The following is a 23,829-nucleotide window of genomic DNA, read 5'->3' on the forward strand; positions in this document are numbered from 1 at the left end:
CTTGGCCTCCCAAAGTGCTAGAATAACAGGTGTGAGCCACCGGGCCCAGCCGAGAAACATTTAAAAGTAGACTAAAAAGTCTCAGGCTGGGGCTATTAATGCTGCCCCAAAGGATGTGATATATATGTCTAGCTTTTCATTTTCAGGAAAAGTTTCAAAACATTTACTGAAATAACAAGTGGTAAAGTTGTAAGCTCTATTTGGAGAACTGTTAATAAGTTTAACATTTTATGTAACCTTCTAACCATTGTTGATGTTGGCGAAGTATTCCCCTCATTGGTGAATAGAAACCATATGATGGGTGCCTTGTGACGCCCCAAACTTAAAGGTGTGAGATAAAAATGAACTCAAGTCTGAGGTGCCTGGTACCTAGTTCTCTAGTTTTGTCAATATCTGACTAAACATTCTGGTTTCTGATTGACTTTTGCCCCTGGACTTGACCTTTCTGGCACCCACATCCACACCCTGAAGAGCACATATTGTCTATTGTGTGGGGATGCCTGTTACTGGCCAATTTGCCACAGCTTCTCAGGTATCTGACAGAGGCTGATGCCTGGCCTACTCTCCTGTTACAGCTGCCTAACCTCTGCCCAGTCCCCTCACATCAGGATGGAGCTGAGGAGGAGTGGAATAGAATAACAAGATGAGTTGCTGCAAAAATACTTCAACCTCTGAAAGTCTGTCTTTCCAAGTTGTTAGGAACTGAAAGTATCTATTGATAGGGTTGCTAGCTGTGGTGTAAGCTAATGATAAGACCAGGTTGGGCTGGGCGCGGTGGCTCGCACCTATAATCCCAGCATTTTTGGAGGCATAGGCAAGTGGATCACTTGAGATCAGGAGTTTGAGACCAGCCTGACCAACACGGTGAAACCCCATCTCTACTAAAAAAAAATAATAATAATAATACAAAATTAGCCAGGCACTGTGGCGCACGCCTGTAATCCCAGCTACTTGGGAGGCTGAGGCAGGAGAATTGCCTGAACCCAGGAGGCAGAAGTTGCAGTGAGCTGAGATCTCACCATTGCACTCCAGCCTGGGCAGCATGAGAGAAACTCCATCTCAGAAAAAAAAGACCAGGTGAATGAGGAATACAGTGCCGGCTAGAAGGGCGCAGTTGAAGGAGTAAATTAAGAATATGTGCCAGATTTTGGCTGGGCGCGGTGGCTCACGCCTGTAATCCCAGCACTTCGGGAGGCCGAGGCGGGCGGATCACGAGGTCAGGAGATCGAGACCATCCTGGCTAACACGGTGAAACCCCGTCTCTACTAAAAATACAAAAAAAAATTAGCCGGGCGTGGTGGCGGGCGCCTGTAGTCCCAGCTACTGGGAGGCTGAGGCAGGAGAATGGCGTGAACCCGGGAGGCAGAGCTTGCAGTGAGCCGAGATCGCACCACGGCACTCCAGCCTGGGTGACAAAGCGAGACTCCGTCTCAAAAAAAAAAAAAAAAAAAGAATATGTGCCAGATTTCAAAAGCTGGAGCCAAATGGGGATGATGTGTTGCTGGAAGTCCTAGCCTAACAGAGTCTTTCAAGAAGGGCAGAGCCAAAGGTCTCAGTCAACGTCAGGGTCCATTCATGTGGGAGAATGGCTAATCACAGCTTGCTAATTTCAACTACCATCTGTTATGACTCCTCAAAGCACTAAGTAAGCAGGAGTTGACATATGAATGGTGTTAGGGTTGGGGGAGGGGCCGGCCTCCTGATTTCTAATTTCTAGCTGCATATTACTACAGGAAGGGGCGTGAGACCACCACATCAGGTACCAGAATTTCATTACTGTTCAACACTTGGTGTTTGAAAGAAAGCCATAGATCCCTGTGACCACTGGATGCTGAGTGACCTCGCAGACAACACCAGCAAAGCAGGATTGTGTACAAACACACATTTTGTAAATATTTTGATATTTGACATTTCAAAAAAAGCATCAAAGTAGACAGTCTGGGAAAAGTTAGACGTTGTTGAGCTTTCTTAACCTTAATTTTGCATTTTGTTATTTTTTTCTATTTTAATTTCACATAGGAGTAATAATTCAAATTTGAGGCACTGTAGTCTTTTCAGAGCTTAAGTTATCTAAAGATCTGAGCCTGGCCTTGTTGAGCCATGATGAGCAGATGTGGACTGAGCACACAGTCTCACACAGGCAGCTCTTACACTAGTTGGGTATTTTAATCCCTGAGGTTTTAGAATTGTCATAGCACAGATGTGCAAGCTCCTTTCTCCCCATGGGTCAGCATCATGAATGTTCTGTCACTCTCCTTAGAGAGTTTGGCAGAAATACCACATCATATTCACCAAAACTAAGAATTCATAGTAATAGGGCTTTATAATTTCTCACACTGAAATCCCCTAATTTCTTGTCAAGAACCAAGTTGGAAAATACCACACTTCAGGGTTTTGTTTTTAACTCAAGAAGTTTCTGGTTTTCATCAGAACTTTCAAGCTCCCTCCTACCTCCAAAATAGTATCGTTAGAAAATGTAATGCTGAGACTCTGTCAGAATAAGTAGGTGATATATGCAAAATGATTTGGGCAGCTTAGAAAAGTGCACATCAAGGTAAAGCGTTGATAAAGGCCGGGCGCGGTGGCTCACCCTGTCATCCCAGCACTTTGGGAGGCCAAGGTGGGCAGATTTCTTGAGGCCAGGAGTTCAAGACCAGACCAGCCAACATCACGAAGCCCTGTCTCTACTAAAAATACAAAAATTAGCCAGGCTTGGTGGCACATGCCTGTAATCCCAGCTTCTTGGGAGACTGAGGTATGAGAATTGCTTGAACCAGGAGGCGGAGGTTGTGGTGAGCCAAGATTGGGCCACTGTACTCCAGCCTAGGCAACAGAGCAAAAAAAAAAGTGTTGATTAAAAAAAATCATCATAATTATGGTCAGTATTGGTGCTTTGACTTTTGATATTGTTATTTTTGTTATTTTAAATATTTTTTTGTCTTTCTAAATTGACTTTCATCTGGGAGCCTTAGCACAACTTCTAACTAGCCAAAGCATATTTGATTCTAGGTCATCCCCACTGAGAGGCTTCTGATCTTATTCACAGGGACATTTAACCTGGGGTTCACTGAAACCTTTGAGGAAAGATGGATGAGTCATCTCTCTGCCAAAAGAAGATGATTCCTGGCATTCTATGGGGCTCTTAGTGTATTGGGACAAGGAGGCTTGGAAATTACTCCACGGAGGCATTGACCTTGGGTAGTGCCTCCCAAGCCAGAGTGGAGAGAGTGGAGCCCTCATCTTTGTCCAAAAGAGCATTAGTATAACCCCTCACCCCAACCCCACCCCATTCTCTCCTTTTTAAAAGGAGAGAATAATATATACAAGAAAAAATTGGAAAAAATACATCAAAATGTTAAAAATTGTTGAGATGGTATTTTATGTGGTGTTTTGCCCCCATTTAACATTATGTTGTAAACGTTTTACCAAATCACTAAATGGTCTTTGAAAACATGATTTTTAATGGCTGTGTTTCCATTGCACTGATACATTTTAATGTATCAAATTTTTGTTGTTGGACATTTTGATAGACTTTAGTGTTCTACTATTTTTAAAGTTTCTAATGCATATTGGTGATTTGGCCTCTAGAAAGGTACCAGTGTCTATTTCAAAACCTTGGTCTTTTTTCATTTCTCATATTAAAATGCATGCTGCTAGGCCCCAGTGGTATTGGAAGCTCTGAGGAGGAGCCTGGGGATATGCATTTTAATCTGCCCTCCCAATTCTTCTGCATTAATGCCTGAGAACTATTGACATGCTGCATTTAGTTCAACAAATATTCAGTTGGCAAACATTTATTAGACAAAAAAAATAGGAAACTCTAAGCTAGTATATCTATACCAGAATTTAACTTAAAGCCTTTTTTTGGCTTCTGATTTTTAGAGTTTCCTTTAACTGTGATATGATGTAGTAAAAAGATTATTAGCTAGGCAAGAAACCGTATTGTACACATGAAATTACTGAGTCCCATAATGGTTCATTTACTTCCTGGTGGTCACTCAGAGATTTAGTGGCAAAGATTGAACTAGACAAAGGGCCCAGAGTCACCCAACCTTTGGGTAAGAGACAAAAGGCACCAGTGAGAAGATTGACCCCTGAGGCAACCTCCTGTCTCAGCCAAGGAGCTTTTACCTGCCCTCAGATAGGCATGCCCATACTTCAAGACACTCTTGGGCAGCCTAGACCTAGCGAGGGACCCAAGTGCCCATCTTGGTCACCTAGTGGGGCCAGACCATGGTGTGCCCTGATCCCTGAGGTGGTAGCACTGAAGAAGCTGGACCCAGGAGAAGAGAGGGCAGCCGTGCAGGCAGCATCCATGTGATCAGCGCCACAAAAGCAGAGTAGGAGGTGGGATCTGGGGTCAGAAACCAAGACAGCGGAGCAGGGTCAGGGCAAGTGCCAGACTAAAATGTGTGGGCAAATTTGAGGTCAAGGCAGGGATGAATTGAAAGGAAGACAAGCAAGAGCTCGAGGGCAGCTGCAGAGGAATTAGCCTCAAGGATGGAGTCCCACTGTGTGACCTCACAGTACCTGCCCCAAGCTGTGCCTGCCTTTTTAAATCTGAAAGGTGCTGTGTGCTGGGCTGCCTTCTGACAGCAGGTGAGTAGAAGCACAGCCTAAGAGGAGGCAGGCCGGAGCAGGAGGAACCTGAAAATGGAAATTAGGAAACAATGCAAAAAACAATTATAGCAGAGACCATAATGAACAAAAAACCAATTTCTTTAAACTCTCACCACCTTCTAAGAGGAAGTCTGACTATTCATCCTGACTGCATAACCCTGCTGAAACCCATCAACCCACACCCACTGATTGCCTGACGGTATCTGCCCGGCTTCCTCTCATTCCACCGCCTCAACTTCCAGAGCCCACCATGGCATCACTTGACTTTCAAGTTCTGCCTGGACAGATTGCTCAGCTCCCTACCATCCCCAGTTCATGTTCAGGTTCTAGAAATCAACTTTAGGTTCCTCCATGCCTACGTCTATGTCAATCCCCTGCAAAGGCACCTGGTGACACACAAGAGCCAGAACCCACAGGAGCTCCTCCACAGGACCCTCCCAGGGCTTAGCCACCAGGGAATTTTGAGGATGATCCCCAAGCTTCACTGCCCCATGCACGTCTCCATTATCTCAAGGGTGTCCCTGTTCAGGATCGCTACTCTCCTGATTCTTGGCCTCCTGGTCCAAACTCATGGCTCCAGGGTCATGATGAGTAAGAGTTCTGGCAAAGTCTACAACCTCCCTTGAACCAGAGGTACCTTGAATCAGATGGAGGGTGACTTTCCAAGAATGGCTGGGCCAGTTCAAGTCCTCACTATAATGTTTGCCCTATGTAAGACCCATCACCTTGTCCTGCACAACTTTCTTGAATGAGGCACCTTCTGATACTCAGATGACATTCTAATTGCTCATGAGACCTGGACCCCTGGGCCAGGAAAGCCCATGTGGTGGTGACAGCAGTGCTTCCAAATCTCACCCACAGGAGACAAAAATAGGAGTTCCATGGCATCCAGACAACGTGTCCACATGCTGCTGGAGAGTCTTGGGTGGTCACAGAGTACAAAGTTCAAGGGCAAAGATTGTTCAGTGGGTCCCAAGATTTGACAAGTGCCACTGGTGGTCCCACCCTTGCCTCTCTACATTGATTCCATGTCCCACTTCCTCTCACACTATGCTAATAACGATCTAACCTGAGAAATTAAAAGTATTCACACAGCCTCTGTCCAAAGCTATAGGAAGACCCTGGCCCAGGCAAACTCTGTTCCTGCCCCACAGCTGTCATTTCACCTGCCCCACCCCATGGGAGCATGTGCCACTGGTATCAAGTCTTCCTGCTGGTCCAAGAGGCACTGCCTCAAAGAGTCTCAGCATCCCCAGATAGCAATGTCCCACCACTGCAGTCAAGAGCAACTGGGCAAACCGGAAGACTCACCCCCCCATCCAGAGAGACCACCCCATTTTCCATCATGTAAGTGCCAGACAGCCCAAACTGCTGTGTAGACAGCTACCAGGAAAACTGGAGCAATGAGAGACGTCTGAGGTTACCCCAGCTAAGCTTGGAAGGCCACAGAGTTTAACTGCCTTCTTGACTGTGGCCCATCAAAAGGAGCCCCTACACATCTAGTAGATACAAAAATAAAAATTACTGAGGTTACCAAATGCTGGCAAACATGTAAGGACACTGGATCTCTCCTACATTGCCTGTAGGAATGTAAAATGGTACAGCCACTCTAGGAAACAGTTTGGCAGTTTCTTATAAAAGTTAAACATACACTTACCACATGATCCAGCAATCCTACTCATGGGTATTTACACAAGAGAAATGAAAACTTATGGTCACGCAATTAACTTTACATGAACATTTATAGCAGCTTTATTTGTAATACCTAAAAACTGGAAAATAGCCAGATGTTTTTCAGGAAGTTAGTGGGTAACACGCTGGTACATCCACACCTTGAAATACTAGTCAGCAATAAACATGCACGTGCTCTTTACATACAATTCAAATGGATTACAAGGGCATTATGCTGAAAGCCAATCTCAAAGAATTATATGCTACATGATTCCATTTAGAGAACGTTCTTGGACTGACAAAATTATAGTGATAGGCCAGGCCCGGTGGCTTATGCTTGTAATCCCAGCACTTTGGGAGGCCGAGGCAGGAGTGCCCAGGAGTTTGAGACCAGCCAGGGCAACACAGGGAGACCCCACCTCTGCAAAAATTTAAAAAACTAGCTGGATATGGTGTTGTACACCAGTGGTCTCAGCTACTTGAGAGGCTGAGATGGGAGCATTGCTTGAGTACAGGAGTTTGAGGCTTCAGTGAGCCATGATGGTGCCATTGTACCCCAACCTGGGTGACAGAGCAAGACTCTGTCTCAACAAGCAAAAAAAAAAAAAAAAACACACACACACACACAGTGATAGAGAACAGATCAGTGATTGTCAGGAGTTAGGTTGGAGGATGTGATTATTAGAGGAGGAGCTCAGGGAACTGTGGTGGTGACTATTCTCTGTTCTGATGGTGATGGTCATTACTCCAGCCTGCACGTGTGATGCGTTGCATAGAACTGTAGACATACAGGTACACACACACACAGAGTGCATGTAAAAACTGGCAAAATCACATAAGACTGTATCTGTGTTTATTTGAACTATACCAGAGTCTGTTTCTGGGTTTAGACCAAGTACTACAGCTATGTAAGACATCACTGGGGGAAGGTGGAGAAAGTAGACACTGTATAACTTGTACATCTTATGCTATTTCACAAAAAAAGGTATTAAAACTTTTAAAAAGTTTTTAAAACTATGTTTAAAACGAGGTTTTCCCACCCTGAGGAGGGGGATTTATCCCCAGCTTCTCCCTTATGAGCAACTCCTGCTGTTTATTTTGCTGCCTTCTAACTTGTGGTTTGAAGTCTACAATGTCCTGCTGGCTTTGGCCGCACCCTCTGCTTCTCAGAGACTGATAGCCCATTTCTGATGGAATCAGAGCTCAAGTATGCCAGCACTGAATGTGAATGTGCCCCATTTGCCCCTCCCTGAGACCGTAACTTCAAAGCTAGGTAGATTCAGATCTAAGCAATGGTCTCATGGTGAAAATCGAGGACAAATCATCCTTCTCGCCCCTGTGCCATAATTTCTTTTCTGGAATGGCTCTTTGCTCTGCTCTTCATACAGATTATACTCTTCACCTTCACTAAATAGGCCCTCCTTTAATGGAAGAAGATTAACCCTTCTTTACCCCCTTTCAATCTCATTCAGCCGAGGGCTTTCTTTTAACAGCGTTGCTGTCTCCAGGCCTTGTGCCACAGCTGAATGCTACAGAGTGAAATGGCTGCCTTCTCTTTGAAGCATTTACGTCTCTGTCAAACACCTTTTTGCCAGACTTGGCCCTGGAAAGACAGTTTTGAAACTAAATTTGTGAGCTCCCTGGGTTGGCAGTATGGAATTGCACAAGGTCATGGGCATTTAGGTCAAGAGGGACTCGCTGCACTCACCACCTTCGGAGTCCTATCTTAATGAAACTCGAGCTGTATTTACTCCCAGGTTCTGCAGAGGAGTCCCCAGCATCACCTAAGATGGAGGCTGAGCATATGGGCTGAAGTCTGTGCGGCATCCTGTCCGGATGTGACAATACACTCACAAGCCACTGCTACCCCAGGACTGGCCTCAGCCCCCAGCTTCCAACTGTGCCTTAGTTATTAGAGGGACTCATCTCAAGAGACCGTGATGAGAGGGACAGCGGTGCACATTTCTCGGGCCTGGCTGAGTTGGCAACCAGGATCGTATGCTAGAAAGGTGACAATTTTAATCGTTGACTTTCCGTAGTCGTTGGTGAATCTCATAGTTTTGCACCTTTTAGTTTCAAAACCATACTGAACAACGGAAAATGAAACCTGCAGCTTATTTTTAGCCGTTCATGCTAAATCATGAGATTTTTCTTTGCAAACCAAAGAGGATAAAGGCTACTTCAGCAGGTTAAACTTAGTCAATTGACTTAATATAGCAATCAAGTCTGGTTCTCTGGCAAGTCTGAAGTGAACTTGAGAAGTTCCAGGTGATATTTTGGCCAACATTGACTATTTTGCTTAAAATTATATTTAGTTGAATTTTGTTTTTAGTTGAACAAATGTAGTATGATATTTTCATGAGAGGGACTGGAAAACATGTCATAAACCCTCCATTCTGTCATCTAGTCATTAATTCAATTAACCTATAGCTGTTTTTAATATCTGAAAGTTTAGAATTTTTTTTAATTGAGCCAGTGTGTTGAATTACAAAGAGCAGAATGCTAGAAATTAAGGAATATGGCTTCTATGCTCATTGCTGAGGCCTTTATTTAAATATGACACTCTCTTTGAACGCAATTTTCTTCTCCCTGAAAGAAATTTTCTAGAGTCTTCCTTGTCCTTTAATTCTGTGAAACATGCTGTGCCACTGAGGGCCTGAGAAAATGTTGAGGTATTCTTTGGAGGCTGTGGCAGTGTTGTCAGGCCACTCTTATTCCTGTCTCCTCTTTCCCTGTTCTAGGAGAGAGAGGTTTACACAAAGCACTGTGGTCTGCTTGCCAGACAACTTGTGGCTGCCCTTGGTAAACAAGTGATTAAGTACTTGAAAGATGTTCAGCCCCCAAGCCCATTCCTTAACTCCTGAAGCAAGTACTTGAACTTTAGGAAGTGGCTTCATGATACAAAGCTGAGGATCCCACTGTAGTGGTAGAGAAAGGACTCTGGAGTTTGGTGTTGGTGAGTCCAAAACATCCTCAGTGAGCCTCTCCATTGTGTTAGGAAATGCTCTAGTGCCCTGGAAGATACAAAGATCTTGCAGGAAGCAAGCCAGAGACATGGGCCTAGGTAGATAATTCAATACAACCCAAATGTATTGTGCTTTTCTCTTTAGTCGAAAGGAGTTGAAGACTCACTGAGGCTTGTTAAGCTGCTCTGACTGAGAAGAGGTGCATTGTTGTGGCCCTTTCTGAGCTGCAACATCATTTATCTGAGAGAAGAGCAAGCAAGTAAATTTATTCCCAGGTTTAAGTTTTGAAATATTTGTTGCCCAGGGTGTGAAGAAAGATACAAAGAGAAGATTATGCTCTCACATGAGGTGAATTTTTATGGATCTGTAAGAATTCTTACTTTTTTACCTTCATTTGTGTCCCCACCTTCCCTTTTCAGCCTAGTTGCCAGTCTCTCCAAAAATATGAAACTCTACTTCCTTGCTGAATGTATTTTACCAATTCAGAAGCTAGAAGGCCCTGTTGTTTCACTTGCTCTCCATCTGGTGCGTGACAAGCAGTCATGGCAGAAAATGAACATGTGATTGGGTAGTAGGAATGGGCACTCAAGGTCGTTATTCATGCCACGTTTCAAATGCACTGAGAAATGAAAGCAGCAACTATTCTGTTGCTAAAGCTGAGGTAGTGATTTCCATAATGGTGGTGACACCTGTTGAGGATGCTCCCACAGGAGGATTTGAGTTGGGTTAGGATGGGTTGAGATGTTGTCCGCCACAGTCTGCCTTACAGCCTATGTCATTTGCCACTTTTCCTTTATTAAAAAACACATGGTTTACAGTTCCCTTTTCCTTCCAGCTCTTTCCTGGAGGGTAACCCCAGTTTGGTCCACAAGGTTTGCTGCTCAATCCTTGCCAACAGGTGTGTACACCTTTCTCACATCCTATGCAGATGCTAATGGATGGACGTGAGGACGCTCGTGTCTAAGAACTGGAGAATGTTTCCTGGAGTTCAGAATCCTCAAGCATGTCATTCACCCAACCCTTCATTCTACTGCCTATGAGCATTGAGCAAGATAGTCTTCTTCTCCTATTCCCAGGTGGGGTGGAGCTGGTGGATTAGAAAGCCCCCTTTGAGAGCCATCTTGTTGGCATATACAATTACTGCAAATGAAACAGGATAGTCAGCTGGCCACGTACACCAGAAGGCAGGAGAGTTGGAGTCCAGCTCTTGGCCTACTTGACCTAGAAAACAAGCTGGGCTTGATTTTTTTAGAATCACAAACTTTCAGAACTGGAAGGGACCCGAGACAGAGGCAAAATGAACAGATGTTAACAAACAGGGTCATTAAAATGGTTTTAGTGTTTAAATCATTTTAATGATAAAATAAAACAGTAAATTTGGTTGAGGAAAATCTCTTCAAAATTAGGCTTTTTAAAAGTCCATTTAAAAATATGTTGGAAAAAAATCATAATAGCTACTTAGGCTATCTGTTTAGGAGAAAAATACTATTTGTGAGTTGAAAATACGTCAGTTTCAGCTGGACACAGTGTTATGAGCCTATAATCCTAGCTATTCAGGAGGCTGAGGCAGGAGAATCGACTGAGAGTTCAAGTCCCACCTGGGCAACATTGCAAGACTCTGTCTCAAGAAAACCCAAAACCAAACAAACAAAAGAGAACAGGCTAGTCTGATTGTTACATTGATTTTTCTTTAACTGATCATTTAGAGCAGAACAGTCTAACAACCTGATAAAAAAGTTATTCACAAATGCTGAATACATTGGGTGTAAAAGGAAACTAGCTATAATTTTTAATATAGTGAAAGGCTGCATTAATAATAAACTCATGAAGTGTGTGATCTTGGGCAAATCACTGGATCTCTCTCAGCCTGTTTGGTCACCTGTGAGAGGGAAAAAACTAGACTCCACTAGGTTTTTAATAAATACATTTCCATTTGAAAATGTATTTATTAAAAATAAACATTCCATCTGAAATATATTTATGTCATTTATTTTCATTTATTTTACCTCATAAAATATTTTTTGAATTATGGCAAATCTCCCACTAAAATATTTACTCTGCTTTGTACATTTAACTTTCCAACATGGTCCAGCTGATTCCTTCTCTTTCATTGTGTCTTTTCCACCTGCTGGGCCCAGCCTGTCTCCAGCTGGTGGCATCCTAGGTTCCCACAATTCCTAGGGCCTGGAGGGTAGAGGCTGATTCATATAAACGGAGGTAGTCAGGGCTCCAGGGAGATAGGGTCCTCTACCAGGTGTCTGCACAATAAGAAGATTACTGACATCAGGGATAGAGTGTGGACGTAGGAGGAAGTTTTATCCTCTTAGGATTGGTGGAAAGACGTAGACTTTGCGATCAATCAAACTTAGGTTTGAACACTAAGTCTGCTATTTACTGTGTATAATCTCTATTAGTTCCTCACCTAAAATTGATGATACTCAGCGTGCAGAATTATTGGGTTATAATGAAATAAACATTGGACATGTAGCTAAAATATTGAGAATGTAGTAGGTCCTCCATAAGGGTAGCTAGTATAGACATTTTAGCTCTGATCAATGCGGAAGGCAGAAGTTCCTGCCCAGGTCTCTAGGGAAGATGTAGATGTTCAAAGTAGCATTGAACTTTCTCAAAAATCCAAAGGCATTTTTGGTCATTGGTAAATTAAGTCACCGTGTTGTTTCCAGGACTAAATACACTATAGACAGATTTAATAACCAACCTCATTAAAAAACTTAAACTTTTTAAATACTAAGAATTTAAGCAAAAGTGTAATTGGTAAACACTTTTATTTTTTTATTTCAATTAGAATAACCTAACCTGACAACAATGTACCCACAAATGTTGACTATCTCTATTAGGTGTAAAAAGAACCCAACTGTAATGTTTAATGTGGTGAACAGCATAAAGGAGCATGCAAACTGATCCAAATGTTTATAAACCAAGTATTCCTCTGGGACTCAGTGCCCTGACTTTATGTTTTTTTAAAAACATAGAGAGTCAAGCTTTGTTCATACTTGAATTATGTACATTGCATTAGCCGTGCAATTTAACTTTAACCCACAGGACTGCAAAGAAAATTAGCTCAGCCTGCGGAACAACGAGACCGCGAGCAAGTAAGCACGTTAATCAAAGTGAAAGGCTCACCCTTCACTTCTAGCTCTGTCCTTTTCCAGCCTGTGCCTGCCAGATTATTTCGGGTTCCTCGTATTTGACTCGTCAAAGTGGCAGAAACAGGCTAAAATGTTCACTGTGGAAAAGGGATTTGCCTTTTAAATTAATGTTTGTGCACATGCCCCGAGGAGGCTGATGAGAAGCACGCAATTTTTTAAAATCATAAGTGAATGCATACCCTTGCCACTAGTAATCATGACAAAGCTTAAGTAATTCAGGCATGATCATGGTTTTCTGAAAGTATAAAACAGGATTTACTAGTTGATAATGTCTGCCTAAACAAGCTCATTGCTTTGAATATTTTCAACTATAGTTCGTATTTGTTTAACTCGAGCAGGTCTGGTAAACGTACCACATTTACTGAATGAGTGTCTTGGTACATCACAAAATAAACCAATACGTGGCTTTTAGGCTGAGGGTGGACAGAGAACCCCATAGGGGGTTTGGAAACTGCCCTGGCATCTGGCTTACAAGTACCAGTGGGGGACCTGACCACATTCACCACCTTTCCCTGTAAAGGGAATAGAATACTATTTACTCATCTCCTGGGAGCCTAATATGGATTACTGTTGTTGTCACTGTCATTTATTATTCCCGACAGAGGAGGCAGACGACTTAGTTCTATGTGGTCAGAGTTGATTCCGTAACGTGTATATTTAGCCTACATGATAATAATTTGTGAGTATTTTTAAATGAACGTCTAGCTTTCAGACGTCATTAATGGGGAATATCTCAACAGACATGAAGAGCATTCAATGCCTAGGTGTTTGCGTCAACCTCCTCCCACCCCACTCTAAGGACTCTGCTTCATAGATGACCATATATTGAATTGGTGCCTTATAACTCACCGTGATCATCCCTCTAATTCTCAACCCCCATGGTAAAGGAGGAATTGGCCTAAGGACACTCCATTCTAATTTTCTGATGCTGTCAATGCTAACCAGAACTCATAGAGCAGTGATGTGGGGGTGGGGAAGATGGTTCCACTATTGGTATGAGACCAGGAGCTACTGTTTTCGTTAGAGCCACATTTATTTCTGGAGTAGTTGTGAGAGAGAGATGTACTCCAAAGAGAAGAGGACTCTCGCTATGGTTCAGGTATGACCGACCATCTGGAGAACTCAACTCAGAGACTTTAAAGTATATAGGATATAGGAAGGCAGGCTACATTCCACACACTAAGCTAAAAATCACTTATGCTCTGGGGCAGGAGATAGAATGAGAGCTAGAAACAAAAGATCCAGTTGTGAAACCTAGTACCTCAGCTAAGGTGTTTGAACATATTTTCTCTTTTAAAAAAATTCTGGGGAACTTCAATATGTTGCTAACCTGATTATTTTCAGCCAGTCCTTACAGAAGATTGAGGTGCTGGAAAACTAGCAACCCCAGAAAATATCAACTCATTTTTGCACACGTTAAAATTAACAACAGCATATTCAGTGAGGCAATAGGCAATTAAAGACTTTTGGAGAGATAAGAAGAAGAAAACTATAAATATTACATATTCAAAATCAGTCTCAGCATTTTATAAAAATGTTGGCTTATGTCCAGGATCTACGGGTGGGGGTGGGTATGGTTTCTTTGTAGCTAAAGAAATAGAGTGGAAAAGAATCTGTTCTATTTCCTTAAAAATAAAAGACTTCTTGTTTTATACAGCATGGCAAATAAAATGCTTTTTTGTTTTTTTACCTGCCGGCAGGATCTGGAGGAAATTTTGCTAGCAAGCTATGCTGTTTTCCTCTTTGGGGACCTGGTGACACTGGTTTTGTAGCAAAACCGTATTTGCTTATTAGGCATTTCTTTAAAATCCTGAATAAGCAGCTCTTTCAACAGTTTTTGTTCCACATGTTAAACATTTCATTGCAATTCGAGCTTCGAGTGTGTGTGTGTGTTTGTGTGTGTGTGTGTGTGTGTGTGTGTTGATAGGAAGGAATGAAAGGGGGTGCATAAGAATTCTTGAAGGTTTTTTATTTAAAAAATTAATTCCTCACCATTACGTAGTGGAGTATCTGCAGAAGGTGATTCCAATTTATTACATACCGCCAAACTAAATCCCATCAATCCTGAGCAGTGGGGGTAGGGAGGTGGTATTGAAGATGACATGAAATTTCATGTTTGAGTAGATGAGATTTAATTTTCGGAAAACATTTCACTCATAAAACAGATATCAACCCGGTGTCAGCACTGACCTCCTGATGTCAATGTCATCATGCAAGCGTAGCTAAAATAAGCCTCAAAGTAAAACAAAGAAACATTGCATCTCAGCACAATACGATTTCTTCTCTTACAGTATGTACTATCTATAGCCTTTTGGTATTCCTATTAATGGCTTGTTACTTTAAAATTTAGCTTTTGGAGGGGGAGGGAGAAGAAAAATCATTTTGCATTTTCTATGTTCTGAACGCATACAGTATGCTGCTGTAAGTCTTCGTATTATTTAGGTCAGTATCCTAAGGATAGCTTTTATCGTTCATGATGGTCAGCTATACAGCCAGAGGAATTCAGCATCAATTTATTTTTCTGTTCTGATTTTATTCTGCTTCCAAGTTTTAAAAAATCCATTCATATTTTAATAAAATTCTGAGGCGGTATCTGCCGCTCTGTACTGCAGATCCATTTAGCAGGATACATTTACACTGCTCGTGGTTAAAGGTTATAGCACGGATACAGACAGCTGATCATGCATTCTTCTACAAGCCTGCCGGCACCATTTAGGGTTTTGAAAAATAATCTAGAAATGCTATACCCTTTATCAAAATTATTCTTTACTTTGCAAGAGCTTAACAGTTTTGGTTTTTTCTTAGCAATTCTATAAAATTAACAATCTATAAAATGCATCCCGGACCAGATACATACTGTATTGAAAGCTTTCTTCAAGAAGAGAATATGAGAGTGTTCTTTCCAGCTTATTTTCTTCCTTAGCAAAAGGATTGTTTGATTCTCAGAAGCAGAAGGACACATTCATTGTGGAGCAGCTCTGCTTAAGTGTATGAAATGCCTTCTGTCTGGTTGCAGAATTTGGAGTTTGCTAAACAGTGTTTAGTGATTGGGCTCATCTTGCATCACCAGTTGATGACATTTTTCTTTGTTCCCTCCTACCCAGTTGAACCAAGACTCTGAGGCTGATATGCAATGTCACTTACAACATTAATCAGATACTGCATTTAAGGTGAGCTGTCCCTTGCCTCCTCCTTCCCCAGTGCTCGTGTGCTGCATGCAGTACGTATCTTGCTTCTGCGAGCCTAAGATGGCAGGCAGGATTAGTCGTGCTTGTGCTGTGTGTGCATGCTGTGTCTAGAATTCATTACACGTTGCCTAGTATTTCAGATGTGAGTATGTAAATGCTCTGTATGCCATATCATCTGGTAGCGAAGACTTGTTTTTGCCTCATTACAGCCTTAGATATTTCAACATCACCTTTCATTTCCGATTCATTTGCTTCTGGATGTTTGCTTTACATCACATTCAAAATATGATTTTACCTTTTTTTTTTTAACAAAACCAAAACCCCCCACAAACCCTAAAAACAAAAACAACAACAAAACTCTGCTACCAGATGGTGTCTCTCCTTTCTTCGTGCATTTGCTGTCTTTTAAATAATGTATGTTGTATTGTTAATTAATGTGAATATCAAATTAAACACTTGAAACTTACATGTTTATTATGCAGGTAGGAGGCAAGGTGGATTCTATTTTTAACTCTTATGCACTCCATCATGTGCAAGCAACTTGGGTTCTCAAATTTGTATTTTCAATGCTGGTATCAGTGGTTTGATTTTCAGCAAATGTGACAGTGGCCTTTGCAGTGGTCAGCTCCGAGCTTTGAACTCTCAGAGGAGGAAGGGGAAAAAAATTCAACACACCACCTCCTTGGTTGCAGTCTCAGAGAAACCTTGGATGAGAAACTTCTTTTTTCAATCCTGTTTTCCTGTTGATAAATTCAGTTCTGTGATCACAGTTCATTCAAGCTGTTCTGCGTATGATTTTTGTGTGTATGTGACAATTGCATCTAAAACTTGTGAGCAAGAAGACAGAGAAATCAGTTGGTCTCCATCGCTTTACATAAAAATGGCTGAGTGTCTTGTCATGCTAGCACTGCATTAAGTGATGCATACAGGTAGGTTGAAATTTGCATGTTTTTATAGTTTTTTTTTTAGCCATGCAGCAAGAACATTAGATGCATTAGAATATGACTTTTAAAAAAACAAAAATTAAATAAGACAGTTGTAATCTTTTGGGGGAGGGTTTTTAATTGGATAGCCTCTGCTCTTCAGATAGTATATAAATGTATAGCTTTTACAAACTTACTAAATGATTCTGCCATAAAAGGGAGATTAATTTTTTAAAAAATCATATATATGATAGGTGTGGTGCCATTAGACAACAAAAGAATTTTTTGAAAAGAGTGATGATTCAGCTCCATTTCAGCTTGAAACTAAAAATAAATGGGTTTCTGGAGATGATTTCAAAGAGCGTAAACAAGCTTAATAAGAAACATTAAAAATATTTAAATTTTAAGAAGCGGTCTTTAAACGTGTTATATGAAAGATGAAAATAAAAACTAATATGCTTCCAAAATTAATTTTAGGTAATATACAAGAATATATTATATTATGTATATAATTTGGGGAGATGAGGAGTTGCAATTTTCAAAGAGGGAAATATTAAATATAGATGGCCCTCTTAACAGAAATAGAGCTTCACTGAATGAAACCGAGCCCCTAGAATGGTTCATTGCAGACCATATAGCTGTGGTTCTGGCACTTTTCAAAATAATTTCATGAGCTCTTTCTTTTGAGCTTAACTTCTCAAATATATTTTAGTTTCAAATTTAACACTGGGCCAGAACCTGTTTCCTTGGTAACCAAATCGTATTTCAACATGCAATAACAGATATGCAAAAGAATGTCTTTAAAAAGGAAACAAATGTTTAATGAAAAATTTACAGTTCTTTTTCCTCTCATATAGAATCTGAACTGGTTTCAGATGGTTTTAATGCGGTCTTCAAGCCTTAAAAATTAAGCCATGTTTCTAAACATATAGAGAAAGCTTGCACAGTGACAGCTTTTCTCTCCCTCCTTTGTGCTCAACACTTTCAAAATTAAGGTTTTCTTTGCAATATGCTCCAGAATGCAGGTCAAGGTTTGTGTACAGAGGTGTAGTTTCATTATCACAAGTTCACCAGCGCCACTGAAACAAAAGGTATTTCAGAAATTCTGAGAATCAGAAAATGCTTGTGCTCTTGCCTTCCCTGATCCCTCCATTGGTAACCTCAGTGCTCTCGGTAGAAAAGGACCCAAATCCAAGCCTACACCTCCAATGACAAGTGCACCCTGAACCTTTGTGGAAATATCTCTATAGATGTGTTAGGAAGATGGTGCTAAACCTGAAACCTCCCCGAGGTTTGCTTCAATGTGAAGAACATTGAGATTCAAAACCATCTGTGTAAATGGTTGCTTTATTCTAGCAGTTTATCTAATATTCTATTCCATAGCACTATCGTAGAATTGAACCTTTCTAATGGGCTGAAGGGTGGTGGTGGTTGTTGTCATGTTGTTTTGTGGCCAACTAAAATATTTTGCTTGGAGTCTTTCTCTGGTTCAATTATTTTAGAACGTGACTCATCTCATACTGATTTTGTTCTCCAGGCTTGCCATGAAATACCCTTCCTGCAACACCTTTTTTTTTTTGGCTGTTGGGAGCCATTTTCCTTCTTGCCTGTGACTTTAAATGACTAAGTATATTTTGAATATAGTATCAATCAGAAGATTGTAAACTGAAGGGAAATATCAGAAACCTGATTCAATATTGCCCATTTTTTTCGTACCAACAGCATTAACAGTTGCAATAGGATCAAGCTAATTGTCATTCACTCTTGAGCAAATAATGAGCCAGGCATTTATAATTAAAACACTACTGCTAGTCAGAAAGCTTATAACTACAATGTCTTCTGTTTTGATAGGCCAGTACAAAGTAATCATTTTGCACCTATTTGAATCTTAATAACAAGATTAGATGGATGCAATGCAGTTGTTTTACCATTAAAATGAATGCATGATAGATTTAACAGTGTATTTCTTCTTTGTAGAATGTCGATTCTTTTGTTTGTAACTCAAGCATGGTTGCGTCATCTTGTAGATTTTCATACTTAATGGGGTTTTTTTGTGGCATTATTCACTTATGTTGCTCTTAGTCTTGCCTAAAAGAATTTTAAACCCAACTCAAGGATCTAGAAAGCCAAATAAGATTGTTGGGAAGTGTATCGTATCATTGTCATTCTAATAAATAAATCAGTGAATAGAATAATAATTACTATATATTACTTCGTTGTGTTTCACCTGAATACTTTGCCTTCATATTTCACAGCAATCTTGATAAGGCACCAAGCTTTCCTAAACTTACCCATTTACAATTATTATTGAATTTCCAAGAGTAGCTGAAAATGCTTCTTGATGACTGTAGAGGATGGCATTTACCCCATCTCATTGTTTGAAAAGCTATCCTGAACCCATTTACACTTTTTGGCTCCAGTATTTTTACTGGACAGGCCAGAGCAGGTGCGACAAGAAGACTGTGCAAACAATTGCACTGTTCTCACCAAAACAAAATGGGCAAATATGTGGTTTTCTGTTGGAATGATTTATAATATAAAATACTATAATATTTATAATCCTGTAATACCAAGATTGCATCTCTTGCCATAATACTAGAGTGGTATTGATCTACCTCATCCATTTCCATGGATCTCCCAGAGATGGACTGGTAATCAGACTATGACTTAGAGCCTCTTCACTGTTATGTGAGAAGAATCTAGAAAGAGATCTAGCACTTTCTCTTTAGTACTAACTCATGCTAAGTCTTTGAGTTCCTGGTACCATGTGGTTCATTCTAATAGCTCCGTTCTAGAGGAAATGCTGTTCTTAACAGCTCTCTTGGTAAATAAACAGTCCACACATTTATTAAGCATCTATTATATGCCAGGCATATTCCAGAGGCCGGGAGGGTGCTTGTGGGGAGGGGAATAAGCAAAAATATAGATGTAAATAAAGAAGGCGAGTACACAGAGGAAAATTAAAAATTTTAAAATGAAAGTGGTCCAGGCACGGTGGCTCATGCCTGTAACCCCAACACTTTGGGAAGCCAAGACAGAAGAATTGCTTGAGACCAGGAGTTTGAGACCAGCCTGGGCAACATAGCAAGACCCCATCTCCACAAAAAATTTTTAAAATTAACTGGACATAGTGGCTGGTGTGTACCTGTAGTCCTAGTTATTCGGGAGGCTGAGGTAGGAGTATTACTTGAGCTCAGGAGTTCGAGGTTGCAGTGAGCTAGAATTATACTACTGCACTCCAGCCTGGGCAAAAAAGCAAGACTTTTTCTCTAAAAAAAAAATTTTTTTAATTAAAAAAAATAAAAAGTGAGGGTTATGTGGTTCTAGGGAGGAGAGCCACTTTAGAATGTTTGATCAGAATGTTCTGAGGATGTGGCATTTAAGTGGAGATCTGTGTGCTGAGAAGAATCTAGTCAGGTGAAGATCTGACGTGGGGCATTACCAGGCTGAGGAGCGCTCATGCTCAGCCTTCAAACTTTCCTTTCTTTGTGTAAATGTTGCTGTCTCAGAGCCAAGTCTGACAGCTTCAAGGGCTGAGGCTTATTTAGGTAAGCTTCCCCTACAGTAAGAGGATGGCCCGGGTCCCTGTGACTGGTGTTGGCCAGTCAAACTCCCAGAGTCTGGTACTCATGGGGTCATTGCCTTTGACCCAATCACGACCCTGAAACTGCTTCAGAAGGTACAGTATGTTGCAGTGCTAGGTGGTGATGAAATTCTGGCACAGATTCAGTGTCAACCCAAGAAATCCACAGAAGAAAGACCTCTCAGAGTAAAGAAATTTCTGAGAAGCCTCTTGCTTTATTTTTCATAAGAATTCCAGAATTTAAACCAATGGCAAAACATTGAGATAGTCATTGAATTTTTTTCAAAGGCAAAATGGTGGAAGGGTCTGTCTTATCTCATCTGGCCAGTAGATTGTCTTAGTCCTAAAATGCCTCCCACGAGAGTGAAGTTTTTTTCAGGTTTTGCTAAAATGCTTCAGCTCTGCACACATCTTTGCCTGTTGGTGGCTTTCTAAAGAACTAGTGAGATTTTTTTTTCTCTATTAGAGCAAGTCATTCTTTAAAAAAATCTTCTTAAGAACCAGAAGTCTTTCATGCTTTTCAGGTTAGTCTGTTGACAAAGGTCAGGGAACAAAGGGAGAAGTTTGCTATGCGAGTTAGAAACCATAAGGCTCTTTTGAGCCTTCTAAACATTTCAGAAGCACCTTCTAAGATTGATTCATTACTTAGCAGACTTTGCTTATCACAGCAGAGGTGGCCTGGCTGGCATGTTATACTTCATTTGGTTTTGAGAGGTCCTGAAACATTCCACTACATGAAGACAAGCTTGTTCAGTTCCTTTGTAGTAGAGTGGGGGAAGGGGACTGGTGTAAAGGGGCTCTCTGCCCATTAGTGGGGAAGGAGACTGCAACAATTCAGTTTACTTCTTTGAGCATTTTTTGAGCATCTGCTATGTGCCAGACACTGCTATAAGCCAAGCAGAATGAAATACGACATGGTCCCCTATGAAACTGCAGTCAGGTTCCCACACAAGGGTAGAGCATTGTATGGACAAGCACAATTGTGTATCCTCCCTGTTCCAGGAAGAAATAAATGGCGTGCTGTTCTCTTAATGGCCTTTTATGCTGTTCGCTGGAGGCCATCACTCAGTTTGGGGCATTTCAGCTGATGACAAGGACAGTTCTTCACTCGGACTTTGTGTCTTGACCTCACCACCTTCCCGAGATGTCTTGGCTCCTAATAAGCCACCGTATGTCTGGCTGCCCTTCTCCAAGCTGGTCTGCCTGCATTGCCAGGTGACCTCAATAACGGCTGCCACTTTTGCATTCATGAGCAGATGTTAAGTTGAGAAGCCCTCGAATGCAAAAATTTGAATTTGTGATGCAGGCAAGATGCTTTTTTACCTTCCCTGGCTGACAGTGGGGGGTCTCCATGCTGGCTGTTCTGCAGAAGGTTTTCTGGGCAGCAGGTAAATCAGAGACCAGTTGCAAAATCAATTGTCTTTGTTAGGTGATCCCAGCATGCCACTGCCTTAGCCTAAATGTCTCATTGACCAGAAAATTGCTCTTTTGATCTCATAACTCATTTTGCATTTTTCCCCCTTAATGTCCTCCTTGCTTCTGCAGCAATTCCTGCTCAGGGTTCAGGACTAGCACTTGTGTCTACACTCTCTCTGTTTGGCCTGTGGAGGGAGTTTGTTTTCTGGTGCTGTTTGGTTTGAAAAATGCCAGTGTAAATATTCTTTCTGTGCTCATGAAAAGCAGTGGAGGCTTTTATTACATGCTTTCTACAATCAAACAATCCTCTTCCTTACTCTGTGGTCATTGCTGCCAAATGGATATTTTGAAATTTCTTTTCCTCTTGCTTGCTAAAATCTCCCACCCTGTCTGAGGCCTTGCGCTAATTAAGGCCTAACAATCCTGCCGACCTTCCCCAGTGCTGAGCGTGACGTAGAGTCCCTGCCCCGAGGGCCTTACAAGCCAGTGAAGCCAGAAAACAAAAGCCACCAGCTGAGAGTGTGGTTAAATCCCAGAAGGGCAGTGCCCTTGTCATTTTTTTTTTTTAATTAATTTATTTATTTTTCCTTTTCTCTTGCTTCTTGAACTGAGGAAGGGAAGAGAGGAACCTGGAGCAGGGAAAGGAAGGAACTACACCATGGAAAGATTCTCTGAAGTACTCAGGGTACTGGGGAAACAATGCTGAAGAGAATGGGGTGGTCATCTGGGAAGCAAAATGGGGAGCTGGCTGTAGATAGAGAGGGCAGCACGGGGCAGGGTGAGGATGCAGAAGGTAAGAAAGAGGGAACAAAGGAAGCAGTCAGGAGGCAGCTGGGGGACAAAAGGAGATGCCGCTCTGCTGCGCCATGGAGCTGGGGGAGCAAGGTACCAGGGAGAAAGTGGGAAGGGATTGCAACTAGAAAAAGAAGGCTCAGGAGAGACCCTCAATGCAGGTTGCAGGCCTACTGCATACAGACTGGGTGCTATGATGTACTCTCTGGCTTCGCTCATAATGTTGGCCTTGCTACTTAATTGCCCCATGTTGCCTATTGTGAAGCGCTTAGAGATTGATGTCTTTAAAGGTGATTTACTGCAGAGTCATATAAACTTTCCATTTTTTTTTTCTTTTTTCTTTTTGAAACGGAGTCTCGCTTTGTCGCCCAGGCTAGAGTGCAGTGACGCAATCTCGGCTCACTGCAACCTCCGCCTCCTGGGTTCAAGCGATTCTCCTGCCTCAGCCTCCTGAGTAGCTGGGACTGTAGGCAAGCACCACCACGCCCAGCTAATTTTTGTATTTTTTTAAGTAGAGACGGGGTTTCACCGTGTTGGCCAGGATGATCTCCATCTCTTGACCTCGTGATCTGCACGCTTCGGCCTCCCAATGTGCTGGGATTACAGGCGTGAGCCACTGCGCCCAGCCTGAACTTTCCATTTCTATCCCAAGTCTCCTATTCTACATGCTGAGGATGCCAGAGGGCCCCCTTACCACAACTCCCCACCACCCCCTACCACCCTCCTCCCTGTACTAGATCTGAATTAAACATTAAATGAAATAAGCAGACTTTTTATTCATGTTGTGTGATCAGGTGCTTTTGGTCTTCTACAAAGCACAGACCGACGACCTACCCAAAATACCTGCTGTACACTGCAGATTTTGGAAATTATTTTCCCCAAAGTCAGGTTGCCCACTGCAGGCATGCTACTTTGCTTTGGGAACCCCCAGAGCCTTCCTCTTCCTTCCTTCACCAGCCTATCCAGCCCCCGGGTCTGAGTGCCTGTGGAGCCATCCTCAAAGGATATTCTGATTGTTTAAATCGTTTGGTCTCCAGGAGACCACACCTGGCTGGCATACCAGCATTTAGCACTGCGTCATCCCTGTACTTCCTGCTAAGCTCTTATGGGAATCTGAACTACAAGTTTCAGTTGCCTTGTTGATTTTACTCTTTTCATTCTATCTTTGAGGTAACCGTAGCCCAGAGAAGATGGGATTTCTCAAGGTCTCTTGGAGAGTTAAGTGGTGGAATGAAACCATGTGTGACTCCTAGACCAGTGCTCTTTCTACTAAAGCTGCCTTGAGGTCACAGGGAAGGGCCAGTTCTAAACCAGGGGCTGACAAACTTTTTCTATAAAGAATCAGACAACAAATACTTTACGCTTTATGGCATGAAAAAAACAAATTTTCAACAAATTGAGTTTAGAGATCTACTTGGTTTTTATTAGCAATTCGTGAATCAGGCAACATGCTATCTATAAGAAATAGGAAGGTACTCTGTTGGGCATGGCAGAACAGTT

At 41.8% G+C, this 23,829-nt stretch overlaps 1 protein-coding gene across 9 annotated transcripts in view; it reads left to right on the forward strand.

Moving 5' to 3' along the window:
- The window catches only part of ZBTB38 (zinc finger and BTB domain containing 38), a 125,411-nt gene that overhangs the window by 45,920 nt on the left and 55,662 nt on the right, over positions 1–23,829 (forward strand). For 2 of the 9 annotated variants that reach the window (XM_077990893.1, XM_015131954.3), the window contains exon 1: positions 15,530–15,597. The exons of 2 other annotated variants lie outside the window; for them this stretch is intronic. The gene's annotated coding sequence lies outside the window, so the exon portion shown is untranslated. Of the gene's footprint in view, positions 1–3,046; positions 3,457–8,048; positions 8,301–9,401; positions 9,533–10,092; positions 10,156–15,529; positions 16,545–23,829 lie in introns of those variants that run through there. 5 more of the 9 variants (XR_013413419.1, XR_013413420.1, XR_013413421.1 and 2 more) reach the window with 5 other exon arrangements.

The sequence above is a fragment of the Macaca mulatta genome, chromosome 2, assembly GCF_049350105.2.
Source record: "Macaca mulatta isolate MMU2019108-1 chromosome 2, T2T-MMU8v2.0, whole genome shotgun sequence".
NCBI classification, from domain to species: domain Eukaryota; kingdom Metazoa; phylum Chordata; class Mammalia; order Primates; family Cercopithecidae; genus Macaca; species Macaca mulatta.